Source organism: Drosophila pseudoobscura, chromosome 4, assembly GCF_009870125.1.
Source record: "Drosophila pseudoobscura strain MV-25-SWS-2005 chromosome 4, UCI_Dpse_MV25, whole genome shotgun sequence".
In the NCBI taxonomy this organism is placed as follows: Eukaryota; Metazoa; Arthropoda; class Insecta; order Diptera; family Drosophilidae; genus Drosophila; species Drosophila pseudoobscura.
In genome coordinates this window covers 24,475,825-24,490,555 of record NC_046681.1, presented here as the reverse complement: position 1 = coordinate 24,490,555, position 14,731 = coordinate 24,475,825, and the positions used below count along the sequence as shown (strand labels likewise).

The 14,731-nt window shown below is 45.0% G+C and overlaps 1 protein-coding gene across 6 annotated transcripts in view; it reads right to left on the bottom strand.

Moving 5' to 3' along the window:
• Nucleotides 1-14,336, bottom strand: part of ab (BTB/POZ-zinc finger protein abrupt) — a 54,104-nt gene extending 39,768 nt beyond the window's left edge. For 4 of the 6 annotated variants that reach the window (XM_033380339.1, XM_033380340.1, XM_033380335.1 and 1 more), the window contains exons 1-2: nucleotides 14,229-14,336; nucleotides 11,947-12,276 (exon numbers count right to left, since the gene is read on the bottom strand). The gene's annotated coding sequence lies outside the window, so the exon portion shown is untranslated. Of the gene's footprint in view, nucleotides 1-5,727; nucleotides 5,940-11,946; nucleotides 12,277-14,228 lie in introns of those variants that run through there. The other 2 variants (XM_033380336.1, XM_033380337.1) reach the window with 2 other exon arrangements.
• Nucleotides 14,337-14,731: the final 395 nt, after the last annotated feature.

Here is a 14,731-nt window from a genome sequence, read left to right as displayed (position 1 = left end):
GGCGACCGGCGATAAAAGTGTCAATTGCAATCAGAATTTATTGCCACCTTGCGATGCGTTTCGATGCGTTACTCAATTCGAAATAGATACATTCCATCCCCCAATGCATTAGAGCCATCCCACACCTCGGACCTCAGTCCCTGTGCTACCTGTTCTACCTGTTCCCGCAGGGACCCTGGTCTAATTGCACCCACTTAGCACTGGGCTCTGTTGATTTTCGTTGCTGGCAGGCTGTAGGATTTCCCTTTGATCCCGCATATAAATTTTGCTAGATGACAAGGCGGCCTTTTCTTTATCCCCGAATGCTGGTAGATACCAAAAACAGATCTTAAGTCTGGGGGAGAGGAGAACAGCGATCATTCGTGCAACGATTGGTGGTGGATCTAATGGAAATACTAGCAGAATATTTCCAGTACTTTAAAGGAGGATAAAGGTTGAAGGAACTGTTGGAAGAGATGAGGATTTCTTTGACATGGAAACTTCTAATTATTTTACTCATATCGGCGTGAGCAAGCGAAGCTACAGAGCCGAGGGTTGGCGCACGAGCAGGCGAAGCTAGTGAGCCGAGGGTTGGCGTACGAGCAGGCGAAGCCGAGGGTTGACGCACGAGCAGGCGAAGCTTGTGAGCCAAGGGTTGGCGTACGAGCAGGCGAAGCTTGTGAGCCGAGGGTTGGCGCACGAGGAGGCGAAGCTAGTGAGCCCAAGGTTGGCGTACGAGCTTGCAAAGCTAGTAAGCCGAGGGTTGGCGCACCATTATGCAGGGCTCTTCTGTATGGATTTATCTCTCAGATTCTACCCCGCATTTCGGCCTCTTCCCAAGTAAAACAATAACCAAACTAATTACTGATACGCGTGGAAATTTTGGGGCCGTTGGAAAAAAAAGGGTTACCCTCTAAGAAGGTGGCTGGAAAATTATGCGCTGCAATTTTTATTGCCTCATTGTTTGGGGCATGTTCGTGGCGCTGGGTTCTTTGCATTGTTTCAGGGCTCTGTCTGGACATTTTTGGGTTAATGTTAATTACCCGAACTGCTTTCGCAACCGAAAACTGAGGAAAACCCAAAGCAATTAAAATTTTTATGACGCACTGAGTTATTACTTCAAATCCACAAACTTGAGTAATGACCACGCCCCCCTCCGCAGCAGCAAAGGACGTGAGAAAGTCTACCAAAAAAAAAACCAAAAAAAAATTAAAAGAAAAGGGAAAATGAACGCCCACAAAACAGAACAGAAACAGAATAAAAAGCAGCAAGATTTCAAGACCAAGAACAAGGAGAGATATTAAAAAGATTTATTGCTTTATGATTTCCAGAGGGGTCACGAGCAGAGACCAGAGACCGGAGGCCGGACTGGGCTAGAAGTGCAACTGCCGTCTGCTACCTGGTGCGGCAAGAGGTCAAAGGTTAGCTACAAATCGAATTGGTTTGCTCTGGTCTGCGGATCGATCGCCCGGGGGATCGGGGGATCGGGTGTTCATCCGCCTCAGATTCAGATACCATTTGACATCGCCTGCACTTTCACTTTGAACTCAAGTGAAAAGTCTGTAATTAAACTCCAACTATCAAAATGCAATAAATTATACAAATGTTTACAATACAACGACTCCACGGCGACTTGCGCGCAGGTCTCTCGCGGCATTTCATTCGTTGATAATTTACATAAAACGATTTTCGGTTAGAAAATCCCCCCCAAAAAAAAAAGCCATTCAAGCTGTGGCTGTTGCAAGTGAAAAGATTTACGAAATCAGATATGTGAAAGTTTATTAATTAGCCAGCAAATGCCATGCCACAGCGCTGGGAGACTCTCGGGAGACTGGAGATGGCATTGATGATGGGGCTCTGAGGGAGGCGGGGAGGTCTCTCTAGTTGAAGCAGAGATTCTCACAATAAAGATGTGATTGAGGGAATGAGTAGAATGACAGATTGAAGCATAATTTGCCTGTCAGAGACTCAAAGATCTTGCTGATCTTTTGAATGTATTATAAAATGGTTTTGATTTACTATAAAATATGTACCTTTGACTTTCGTTGGTAAATTTTAATGATTGGTAGCTAATTTTGTTGAGAATTATTGCCACTAAAGACCTGACATACAAAAGAGTTGAGGAAACATTAACAAAGGTAGAAACCTTTAAATTTGGGTCACCATATCATCAAGTATATCCACTCGATCGAATCGAATCAAAAATTCTATAAAAGCTCGATCTATTATCTTTGCAAATCATTAACTTTGAAGGATATCCGCACTGCAGATACCGTGTACAAATTAGGACAGTGCGCAGAGACACAAAATCGCGGCTGTTGAATCTTCCAGTGCAAATTTGTAGCTTTTCCAATCACTTTTCTCCGCCCAAATACAATCGTAACCCTAGCCGATCCTCCTCTGAGCATTCCTCCAAGTAACGCACAATCTTCTGCCCCATCAACCCTTAAATAAACCCCATTCCCCCAGGCTCTGACGTCATTCCGCTCTAAACCAAAACGTAGCCGCGCTGGTAATTACTTCTTCTAAAATACGAGGATGTATAGCCTTCGTTTACGTACACCTAACAAGCAGCAAAACACTGAAGTTGTTTCCTTTCGAGGCGTTCGGCGAGTGTGTGTTTGTGTGTGTGTGGGAGGCGACAGGACACAAAGGATTGCATGATTAGGACGCATATCAATTACAGCTACAAGACTCTCACCCTCTCTCACCCCCTTGGGCGCCCTCCCTCCCACTGTACGAGTCCCTAAGCCAAATGCGATTAACATAAAAGGTCAGCAGGGGCTACATGGCAAGCACAGCAAAGAACTGCCCAAACAACGGCCCAAACAACCATAGAAAGTGGTTACACAAAAAATACAAACTGTAGTAATAGGCGTAATAAGAATAATTGGTGATATGGGGGCCCTGGTCTGGGTCTGGTTCTGGGTCTGGATCCTGGTGCGTGTTGAGGGGTCGCTGGAAAGCGTGGACTTGTGACCATTTCATAAATACAGTTATAAACAAATTACGACTACAACAAAATACAACAACGAATGGATGTATTTTTTATTGCTCACATTTACACATGCTGTAGCAACGCCCAAGCCCCCCCCGAAAAAAACATGGAAAAGAATTATGAATTTCTAATGAAATTAACCTCCTGCCAGGATCTGGCCTCGAGCAGGGGGCGAGTGAGAGTGTTTATTTGCTGACGGGCCCACAACTATCCACAAAACCCATACAATGCCATTCTACAGGACAGCTGGAGACCCGAACTCCTCCCGTTTTTGATACTCCGCCTCCCCCGTCGCTGCTGCGGCTGCCAATGACCCCGTCTTTCCGTTCGCACATTGTAATTTTCGGTAATAAAAACGTTTTTTACTTCATAATTTTCGTGTGTGGGCTGGCACTGCCAAGGATAATTGCAGGAAGGACTTGCAAGGAATCGTAGAGCTAGGTAGCGACTGGGGTTGGAGAGAGAACTTAAAACAATGTGGGTTGTGCCTCAAAAAAGTTAAATAAATTCCCTTTAGATATAGGTAAAATGAAAGTAAGTCTTTCCTTGTCAAATGCTGAGATCTTTCAATATACTTTGAAGGCTAATCGTTTGTCCAGGCTTTCTACACTAAAAGCCCTCCAGTAAGGCCTTCTATCTCCTCTTTTCTGTACAAAGAACAGCTCAAACCTTGGGCTCCTCATGGCTTAAATGCAATTGCTGTATATAAAAGCTTCCACATATCCAAACGATTTATTTCTGCGCCTCGTGAATCACCTTCCAATCGAAAAACAGCAACAAGAGAGGCCTGGGAGAGGCCTGGGAGAGGCTTGGGGGGCTTCGGCGGCATTGGGGGCCCCGCCAACTGTCCAGTTAAGCTTAAGTGGGTATTAATTTCTCCCCAATGACGGGGCGGCGTCCTTGCCTCCGCACCTCCACACCTCATCGGCAAACTCCACGCTTCGGAAAGCCAAGAACAAGCTGCGATTGCATTACCACAACATTTTGAGCCACTAAGAACGCGGGGGGGGGCATGAGGGGCTTGAGGGGCAGCCGTAAGCAGTTAGTCACAAATACAATCGCGTAATTAATTAAGCGCGTCAGCTGGACACTGACCGCTGGTCGGTCGGAAGGGACCCTGGAAAGGATAAGCACAGTGGAACAAATTGGTGAATGACGCGATGGTAGGGGAGGGATACAAGGACAGTGGGACATAGAAACGCCATAGAGGGGTTTTTCTTTGAAAGATGTTCCATTAAGGACCACAGATCCCTCAATTAGGGATACATTTTGCTGGCGGAGTCCCTCTCCTAACTTGTTGCTCGGGAAGTGCCCATGAGGCCCATTGTCCGCTTAGGACCCCCTGCGGGGCACGGGTGCTTAAACCGCGACACACGCATCGGGAAAGGGGTGGGCTGGCGGGTGTGGCGGTGGGGGTGCACCAACAAACACACCTCAAATCGCGTTTTGTCCTTTATCAGGTAATTCACTTTTTAACTTGCTCTTCGCATTTTATTTTGTAATACCACTTGGGGGCTGTCCATTCGTTCTCCGTTTTTTTTTTGTAATTGTTTGCCATTAATTACGGGGGCAAAGAAGGAGACGAAGCAGAAGACGGAGCAGCACAGCAAAGTCGAAGTCGCGCAAATATTTCCGCTTGTACGATGCCCAGCGCCAAGCCCCAAGCCCCAAGCCCCAACCCCCCGTAATCTGCGGGCAGTTGTTAATTTTATTTATAAGTCCGAATGACACACCTTCCTGCCAACTCGATTTACGATCTGTGCATTAACGGTTAATGGCAGGCACTGTCGTTGTCTCTCCCTGTCTCTCTCCCTCCCTCTCTTCTTGTGTGTCTGCTATTGGAACAATTGGCATTTCGCTATTTAATTGCACTCCGAAGCGAGCCAGGACGAGCCTTTCAAATAGAACTTGCCCAAATATGATTTCCGTTTCCGGTTATTGCGCGGCTACCACCCTCCCCCCACCCCTCAGACACTCATCCTCTTCGTCGTCAGATCGAACACGTTCGAGCCAACACGAAGTGCAGTCCAGCCGCAATCGGCTCCAACTCGAACCGCAAAGTGTGTGCGAAGTTGCGGAAGATAGGCGCGGGGGGAGGGAGGCCGACGAGAGAGCGGGCTTTCATATTCATATTCATTCATGTGGTTGCACGCTCGCTCTCTCGCTCTCCCGAAAGCCGGCAAAACGGCAAGAAAAACAATAACAAACCTCAGCTGAGAAAATCTCAGCAAAAAAAGCTTAAGAGTGGAAAAAAAGAGAAAGAGAGACCGAACGGAAGAGAGCCAAATGCAGTCACACACACACACACACACGGCACTCATATAAATGTAATCGGAGGCCAGTCCGAGTGGCGACTTCTTTGTGATGTCTTTTATTTATTGCAATCTCTGGGCGGGAGGGAGGTGTGGGTGGGGGGTGGGTTGAGGATAAGCTGTAACCGTTATGCCATCATCTTATGCAGCTCTTTCTGGGTGTCGGTGTGTGTGTGTGTGTGTCTGTGTGTGTGTGTGTGCTGCGTGTTTGTGCATGTGCAATCTTAAGAATGTACGAGTATTTTTCGTTCTTTGGCGCTTGGCTCGCGGCCAAATCGAGAAATCAAATCAATAATTTTGCCAAGGGAGCAGGAGAAAAGGTTGGGAGGCAGAAGAAGCAGCCGTAAAAGGAGAAAGAAAGAAAGAAGTGGAGTGGAGAAGAAAGGGTGCAGATAGTGGACCCACGGAAATGCAATTGAAAGAAAATCTGCGACTCACCTTGAATATAGGACTGCCCTCTAAAGCCCCCCACCACTGGAGCACACCATCATCATAATCTTCCACTCAATGTGGGGGGGTTTCCCCGTCTTTTGTCCTGTCTGCCAATCCACAACAATCCACGCTACAACCGCCAGAGCCACGAGAACAACGCGAATGGCGGAATCAAAAGGAAATCCACAAGCATAAAAATCAAATAAACGAAGTGGAGAGCAGAGCGGAAGAGAGGAAAAACGCTGTGCGAGAACGAAATTGACGACCATGAAAAGGGAAAAACGTGGCAGCCCAAGAGTTGGAAGGAGACGCTGGGTGGAGGGCGACGAAGCGGTTGTAAACGCACACGCCGAGAGCGGGACGGTGGAAGGGGGACGCCGACGGGGAAATCCGCGATGACACGTGCTTTTTTGCAGCTGTTTTTGTGGAAAACTCGCAACTGCGCGAAAAAAAGGACAAAAACAAAAAGCGAAAAACGAACGCAGTGCAAAATACAAGAGAAAAAGCTAGCGCGAGGCATCGAAGCATTGGATACCCTACCCCAGGATAATCTGCACTGCCAGGAGGTTTTTTTCGTAATCCAAATTATATCTTGTATTCCTCCCAGAGAAGGAAATACTACCTTCTATAGACACTCATTCGATATATAATCGCAATACCCTCTCCCTAGAAGGGTATCGACTCGACGACAGCCAGCCCCAAAGGCTCCCTCTGTCCCTCTGACGGACAGCAAGACAAGAGCAATGCAAAAACGAGAGCCTAAGAGAGAGCCAAATATCAAACGGCAAGAGCGAGCCAGAGTCTGGGGGGAAGCAGACAAGCAGCCTGCAGGTGGCAGCAGCTCCGATGTTGCACGTTGTTTATGCCACTAGAGGTGAGTGGGCAAGAGGGGCGGGGAACAGGGGAGGACAGATACTACTCTCCTCAGACAGGCAGCCACCGCAGAGCGCAGCTGACGCGGGCACCCAGACGTCGACGTCTTTTTGGCGCGTGACGTCGAATCGGAATGACCGGGGAGGAGCCGTGCGGCAGCGGGAACGAGGGAACTGGCAGATGGCAAATTGCATTATTATGCGAGTGTCTGCAATCTGTACAACCCACACACACGCACACAGCGCGACAGAGAGAGACAGAGCGAGAGCGAACGAGCGAGCGACTAAAACAGAAAGAAGAACAAAACTAAAAGTGCAACAAAATACGCAAAAACAACAAACAACAAGAGCCACGAACCGAAGGCTTCGGTAGCGGGAGATTTGATACCCTGCCCTCGCTGGGGCCCTTGATTCGACGGCAGATTCGTTCGCTTCCACGCTCCAGAGCAGCTCACAATCGACACACTCGCCTCCGCCAGAGTATCACAATATTTGGACGCCTCGGCATCGGGACCATTCGTTTGCCGTCGGTCGATGGGCGATTAGAAAATCTGCAGAGGCTTGCCCATGGGTGGACGCAGGGGGGCTCAATCGGGGGGCTCTGCATTCAGTTTTGTTCAAAAATTAATAGAATTTCATAAGCTTTTTCGGCTGCATCTCTGTTGGGTCGCTCCCGCTCTGTCAACCCCCCTCCCCCGCCGTTCATGTGCAGTCTCTGCCAGTGGCGGGCCGGCCTGCACTGCTCTCTTTTGTTCGCTCGCTCTCTCTCTGTCTGTGGCCCTCTCTTTCCGCCGCTTGCAGGTCGGTCTATTTGCTGGCTCGCTCTTTCAAATGTTAATTTGAATTTTTATTAGGTTTTAGGCATGCATTGTTGTTGCTGCTCTGCTCTGCCGCTCTGCTCTGCCGCCGCTCTGCTCTGCTACTTCTGCTGTTGTCATGCATTTTATTTTCACTTAAAATTGCAATTGTTTGTTAGGCAATGGGAGGGGGGGAGGGGAGAGGGGTTTGCTGTCATCGTTGAAAGTGCGACTGCGTTAGAAAATTGCATTTGATAATACTAAACACACACTCGCACACACATGGCAGCCCACATAGAAATCAGCTTTTTTTTTTAGGTCGTGGGTTGGGCAACGGCAGCGCCGCAACAGAGCCAGCAGCAGCGACAGCGGCAGCGGCAGAAGAAACCAAAATATCTGCAATGGTAACGGCAAATGTTTACGTTGGGCGGCTTACGTCTTACGGCTTACGGTGAGGGATGATCCTTCAAGGCAACACTGGGCTCGCATTCCGATTAGTAATCGAGCTTAAGCGATTAATCGAACTGTGGAATTTTGCGCCTTCTAGCATATAAAAAGGTGGAGACCTACAAGGATCTGGGATTAGGGGATTTATAATGAGTTACTTATCAGTTATCGAAAACATGTTATCGAAGAATCCATAAATATGAAGAGAAGGAGCTACGATAAACACGGACTACACTTGGAGAAATACACATTTTATTTCTATTTTTCTTGTGCAAATATTACAATAATTTCGACAAGGAATGCCCACCTCTGTGGCCCTTTCACAACTATCTTTTTTCTTCCATTTACCCATCGCAAATATTATGCTGGGAATATTCCAACGAATCGATGGAGAGTCACTGCACTGAGCCTCAAACTGGTAATCCTTGGCTCCTTTAACAATATTTTTTTTTGAAGGATTTTCCTCTTTCTCGGCAGGTAACACGGATAAAGTGCCACATCATTCGACCCCACCCCACCTCCCCTGTAAGTGCATTTTTTGTGCACTTTTTGGTAGAATTTGTGGCAAGTCATGGAGCAATCGCGACTTGTCCAAGGCGCCGCCGGTGAGTGAAATTGCTTGGCACAAAGGAAACAATTGAACCGGTCGGACGGTCCCTTCTTTCTCTGTACGAGTATCCTTCGAGAACGGAACTTCAATTACACATTTGCTCACATGCGAGGCAAACAGAACAGAGAGGAGAACAAAAAAATGAAGAGTCACTGGCCTGTCAGTCAGCACGGGGAATCACGTTCACCGACGGCACATTTCTGGCAGTCCGACCCGACCCGACCCGACCCCCTTTCGGCCATATCTGGCCATATCTTTGGGCCACTTTGAATGTTGCTCTTTGGCCGTTGCGTTGTTGTTCTTCAAATTTGATTGGAATTACGAGTATTGTGGTCGGCGAGTCCTTGGCCACATCCTCCACGGATTGCGGCTAATGGCAGCCCTTTTTCGCAGGCAATAAAAACATTTTCTTTCTCTCCTTTCCTTTTTTTTTTGTGGGTAAAATAATGAATAATATGAAGAAAAATACTTGCCCTGTTGTTGCTTTTTTTGCTGCTTGTGGAAACAGAAAACGCATTAAGTGCGCGGTTTTCCATTGTTTATAACATTTGTGCCACCCCGAGACGAGAAGGCAAAGGGATAATTAAGAATGCTTATTTATCTAGAACGCTGCCCCGGCGCCGATTGTCCATCCCTCCATCTGCATGACCGCAGGGGGGCGAAACCCCATGAAAAGGTTCGTAAAAAAGCCAAAAAACTTTTATTTTTTATGATAAATTGTAAGGCTGGGCAGGGCACTAAGGGGGGAGGGTACTAGGGGGGGTGTAGAAGGCGCCAGCCAAAGGACACGAGATGTTGGGACCTGAGAAAATGACGATTGAGACAGAGACAGGGACAGAGACAGGAATGGTACAGGAATATATAGAAGGGAATATGGATCGGGGAAAAATTTACTCATATTAAATTCTTTTCGATTTTGAGATTAGGCAATAACAATTCCAGGTAAACTGCAATAAAGTTTAATGGAATGTAACTCAATTTATTGCTAAACAATGGAAATCGACTCCAATTAATGGCTACATTAAGATTGAACGCAGAAGAATATTGGTTTGAATACAATTTAATTGAATTAAAATAATATAGTAAAGGGTCTTCAAAAATCTACAAAACTGTAGAGTGGAACCGTTTTAGGGACTTGGAGAAGACTTATTCGAAGGCCTTTTCCCCCAGAAGGAGGACCAGAGACCATATACCATCCCGCCACAGTGTAAACCATGAGACATAGTGCAATTTTTGGCAATAAAAAGGGTAATAAAGGGGCTCCAAGTACACTGAAGGCGGTATAAGAAAGTAGTTCAAAAGAAAGCTATTGGAAGGGAATCAAGGAAGCAATATACTGCGAATCCAACATGAAACCTCAAGACGGACTTCAGTATCTCCTACCCCAGCTTCTAGACAGGAATGTTGGGTAGTAGCAGCCCCCTGCCAAAGGTCACCTGTACTCGGACACCTATACCAATCACCTATGGGCTTCAATTATTGAATATTGCTACCTTCTACCTTCTACGAAATATTTTCTCCGCTAATTAGCTTGGCCGAAAGTTGGCGAGTTGAAAATTACCCAAGCCCCGAAAGCAGGGGAATAATTTTTGGAGCTGACGCTGGAGCCCAAGACGAAGCCCAAGACGGAGCCCATGACGATGGCGGTGCCGTTGGGCAGAGAGGCAGCCAGCGCACACGCAAATCACTTGTTTTTATGTAATTAACTGCCTTGGCCCCCTGCCATAGCCCCCTTCGGGTTAACGGAGCCTGGGTCTGTGGGGCCCTAGCCGGGGTAATTAACCAAAAACCGATCGCTGCTTCTTACACCAACAAAAATGCCCAGGTTTTTGGCATAATTTCCAGCAGCACCGACTGTGCGGTGCGGAGCGCACCTTTCGTGGCTTTTCGCTTGGAAATCTATCTATCTATCTGTGTATCTATATGTATCTATGTATCAGGTCGTTCAATGACCGATAAAATTGCCTCAACCGTCGCGACCAACTCGACCGACTCCGACCCAGAGACAGAGCCAGAGCCAGCACTGCCTTTTAGCGGGTTATTGATTATTAATATTTCTTCTACTATCCCCCTCTGTTTCTTGTGTTATTTTTTCTGTGTTTTCTTTTTTTTGGGTAAGTTGTTCCCAAACATTTTTTACCATTTGCTGTAATTACAGCGACGCGTTAATTGTTCGACTCCTCTGCATTCTGTGTGCCTCCCCTACCTCCTGGTTGCCCCATGTGTGTTTCCACTTCTATTTGTGTTTGTTTTCGATGCTGGGGAGTCGACAGCCCAAAGACAACACTCGTCGCGGTGAGGAATCTACACTTACGCGGTGTTCGGTGCTCGGCATTCGGTATCGAAGACCCCCGACCTCCAACTCCGACTCCGACTCCGACTGTGACTCTGTTCATTAGCTGCTATTACCATTATTGCCCATATACTGCCACTGCCACTGCCACTGCGAACCCCCAAAGAAGTTTGGCAATTCCCCAAAATTCAGAGATTTGATAAATGAATCTGTGCCACTGAAGAGGACACCATCAAGGGTCCATCATAATAGTGCCTAATTCTCAAAAGAAACTTCAACGCAATAAAACTAGCCTAACGATCATCGGGAGAGATCGCAAATAAAGATCATGGGCAGGCAAAAAGATTTGTAAAGCAAAAGTAGGTTACTTTTGTGGGTAAAAAAAAATAAAACCTAAAATCAATCGCAGAAATAAAACCACTTTTGGGGAATTTTGTATAAAATTATAAGCAATGAAATCGAGGGAAATTCTTAAACAATTACAAACAATTAAATTGTTGGCTTTCGAAGGAAATTAAGGAACAAAAGATATTCCAAATAACTGCTATTTTATTTTGAAACTAGACTCTAAAACGACTTCTCCTGAAAATTGGTGGCACTTTCTTGTTTATTCCTCATTTACCCATAATATTCATTATGAAAGCTTATAATCCCTTAATAATTGATGAGATACCATCCACAACTCTTCTAGTTTCAAGGTGAAGTAATGAAGATATCACATAAAAATAAATCCCAAATTTGTCTTTTATTTTAAGAAGATTTATCATCAAAAGTTTCAAAGTTTCTAATCAATATTTAGGCTTCTATTATAGCTAAATACTTATAGGTACTAAGTACTTCAAGAATGATCTAAGACACCCCTTCAACCGAATTTTTCTTATAGAATAATGAAGGAAAAACTGGTCTACAGCTTGTCTGCTCTTCGCGCCAAGTACATACTCCCACAATCTGGGCGGAGAGCCATGGTAGCACGCTTATGGCCTCCTAAGGGACAGGGTCTCAACCCATGGAGTCTATATAGTCTCTATAGTCTCTATGGTCTATATAGTATAAAATATAGTCTCTTTTAAATGGGATAAACTGCCTAGTCATTGGTACAACTCATGTACATAATTTCTAAGAAATTTTTGGTTGAAAATTACACATGATTCACTGCCTGAATATCTGCTAGCTAATTTTGTAGCACATGTATTGTATTAAACTTACCGCTGGCACTGTATCTGTATCTGTATCTGCTCTAAGCTCGTTTCCTTCTGTGATCTGTACAGCTCTCTTGCGTAGCACTTGATGTTTTGGTCACTTGATGTTTGTGGCAATGGCGGTCGATCGATGACACAATTGTATAATTTGAACACTTTTGAAACACGAGCGTTATTTAGCTGGCAATTTTGTGTTTTGTTTGAACGAGGAAGTTTAACAAATAGGGTTTATTTCTGTTTTACAAAATGATTAGACACGAATTTTATCGCCGATTTAGAATTTAGTTTGATTTCAATGCGCTCCTGCGGGGGGACAAACACTGCACAAGCGGCAAAACTGTAAAGGGAAAACGGCAAGAGGAAGGGCATGAGAAACCAACAACACCAACAAAACCAACTTTGACAATTTCGTCAACAACAACAGCAACCAAAAGTACAACAACAACAACCAAAAGTACAACAACAGGAACTCTGGAGTTTGTGGTAGACCTGACGACTAGGGGATACCCGCTAAAGGGCAGAAAAGGGTCTAAAAGGGAGTCAGAGGGCACTCTTGCAAGGTCTAGGATATCTTTGGTGAAAACTCCTGGAACTATAGGACTATATAGGACTATATATACTCTATGTAGTTGTGGATTGTTGGGGTCTGCCTTTGGAGAAGTTCTGTGGGCTGTGTCTAGCCTTCAAAGTCCCTGTGGCTCTGCCTACCCCTCCCATCTGCCAGTACAGGGTATACCAAATACCAAACTGCAGCTGGGAATCAGCAGCAAAGGCAATGCCAGCAGTAGGTAACTCTTGGGGTTTGGGGTTGCACTTTCCGCCTGTTTTTTGTTTTTTGTTTTGCTTGTAGTTGCTTTTCCGCTATTTTGCCTTTGATTTTGCCTTGCTTTTGTGTCGTGTTCTGATTCTGATTCGGATTCCGATTCAGATTCGGTTTGTGAATCTGCTTCTCTCTCTCTCTCTTTCTCGCTCTGTCGTTTCGTTTCGTTTTTTATTAATAAAATGCACAACTTCCGTTATTAATTTTGCAACGACAACAATTGCCGCTGGCATGTCGCGCGCTCTCTATCTCTCTCCCTCTCTCCCCCTCTCTTTCTTTGTGTTGGAACAGTAGACGTCAACGTTGACGACAGACAGCCGCTGACAGACGGACAACAAATACAACAAATCCGTGACAAGCTTTCAGCGTGTGAGTCGCCTGCGGGAGCTGGGCGGGGGTGGGGGCTTGACTCTAGGGGACACAATCGCGACTCCTTTGCACGCGACTCTCTAGCGCTCTCTCTCTCTCCCCCGCTCTCTCTCCCTCTCTCTCCCTTTCTGTAGCGCTGCATTCATTCATAAAAATCAGGTTGTAAAAAGCAACACACAAAAAACGCACAGCAACTGGGATTTTTTTTATTTATTTATGCCAAATTGCCGACGCTTAATGATTTTTGTTGCCGCTGAATTTCTGCAGTGATTGCTGTTGCTGCCTTTGTTGTTGTTGTTGTTGCATTTGCCGTGATTGTTGTTGAATCATTTATTTGCGGGTTTCTCTGTAATTGTTGTTGAAAATTTGTTTCATTTTTGTAGGTGGTTGTTGAATTTTTGTTGTTTTTTTCTAAATTATGTTTTTCTTATTGCACTTTTGGAATAGATTTAATTTGTTGATTGATTTAGAGGAAGTTTTGTATTTCGATATGATTTCGGTTTGGATTCTCACTGGAAATCACTTAGATTGTTTATTTGTGTCGCAGATGCATTTCCACTGAAGCCCTATAATTGTTTATATATTTTTATGTTTATTTACAGAAAGTATAATCAAAGTTAATTAAAGAAAAATATAGTTTTATTCGTAATAAAACTCTATGAAATTAATGTATTTTTTTTGGGCACTCAGAGCTTGGAAAAGATAGTTTTTGTTGAGACATTATTTTGTTTTACTAATGTAAGTGGCAATTTTTAGAGGCAATTGTTGTGAATAATGTTTTGTTTATTTAGTCAGAATTTTGTATCTTTAATTTAATAAATATGTGTATTATTTTGTTTATAGAAATTATAGAAATATAGTTTATTTATTTATATTTTATTTACACTGTATTTTGTATTGTATTTGCACTGATAGTTTTCTTTAAAATTAATCTCAGCTTTGTTTATTTTTTGTATTGTTATTATTTTGTTTATTTCGTTTAATAAATTTTGTATTTTTGCTGGTAGAAAACGTGCGAGTCCAAAACCAAAACAAATGCAAATCTCAGTTAAGAGTAAAAAGTAAACAGTAAAAAGGGAAAATCGGTGGTAATGCCGCACTTGAACCTGCCCGTCTGATTGCTGGAATTTTACTCCGAGCGCGTAATAAGAATTCTTGTTTCGAGGCGGAAAAGTATCTCGCAGATGTGCGGTGTACTGTTTGGGTCTGGGTTGGGGTTGCATGCCAGCCGATTGTTCGCCGGCGAACGTGTTGGCTCGAACATGTTCGCCTGCCCACCCGCATGACCCGTTGTTGGCTTCGGTGTGTGTGCTCGCGCGCGTGTATGTGTGTGTATTTTGTTTTTTGGTATTTTTTAGGCCCGAACCCGCACGCACACACACACACACGCTGATGGCCACACAGATACAATAATATCTTTGAATGGACAGCAATCACGCACACATGAACAAGTACACACACACACTCGCACTCACACACAAAACGACTATTATCTAAGCCACACAATCAGATTGTGTGCTTGCTTCTCCCGACTTTGACTTCGACTCGGAATCGGACTCCGACGGCGACTCCGAATATGAGTGCGAAGGCGAGTGCGAGTATA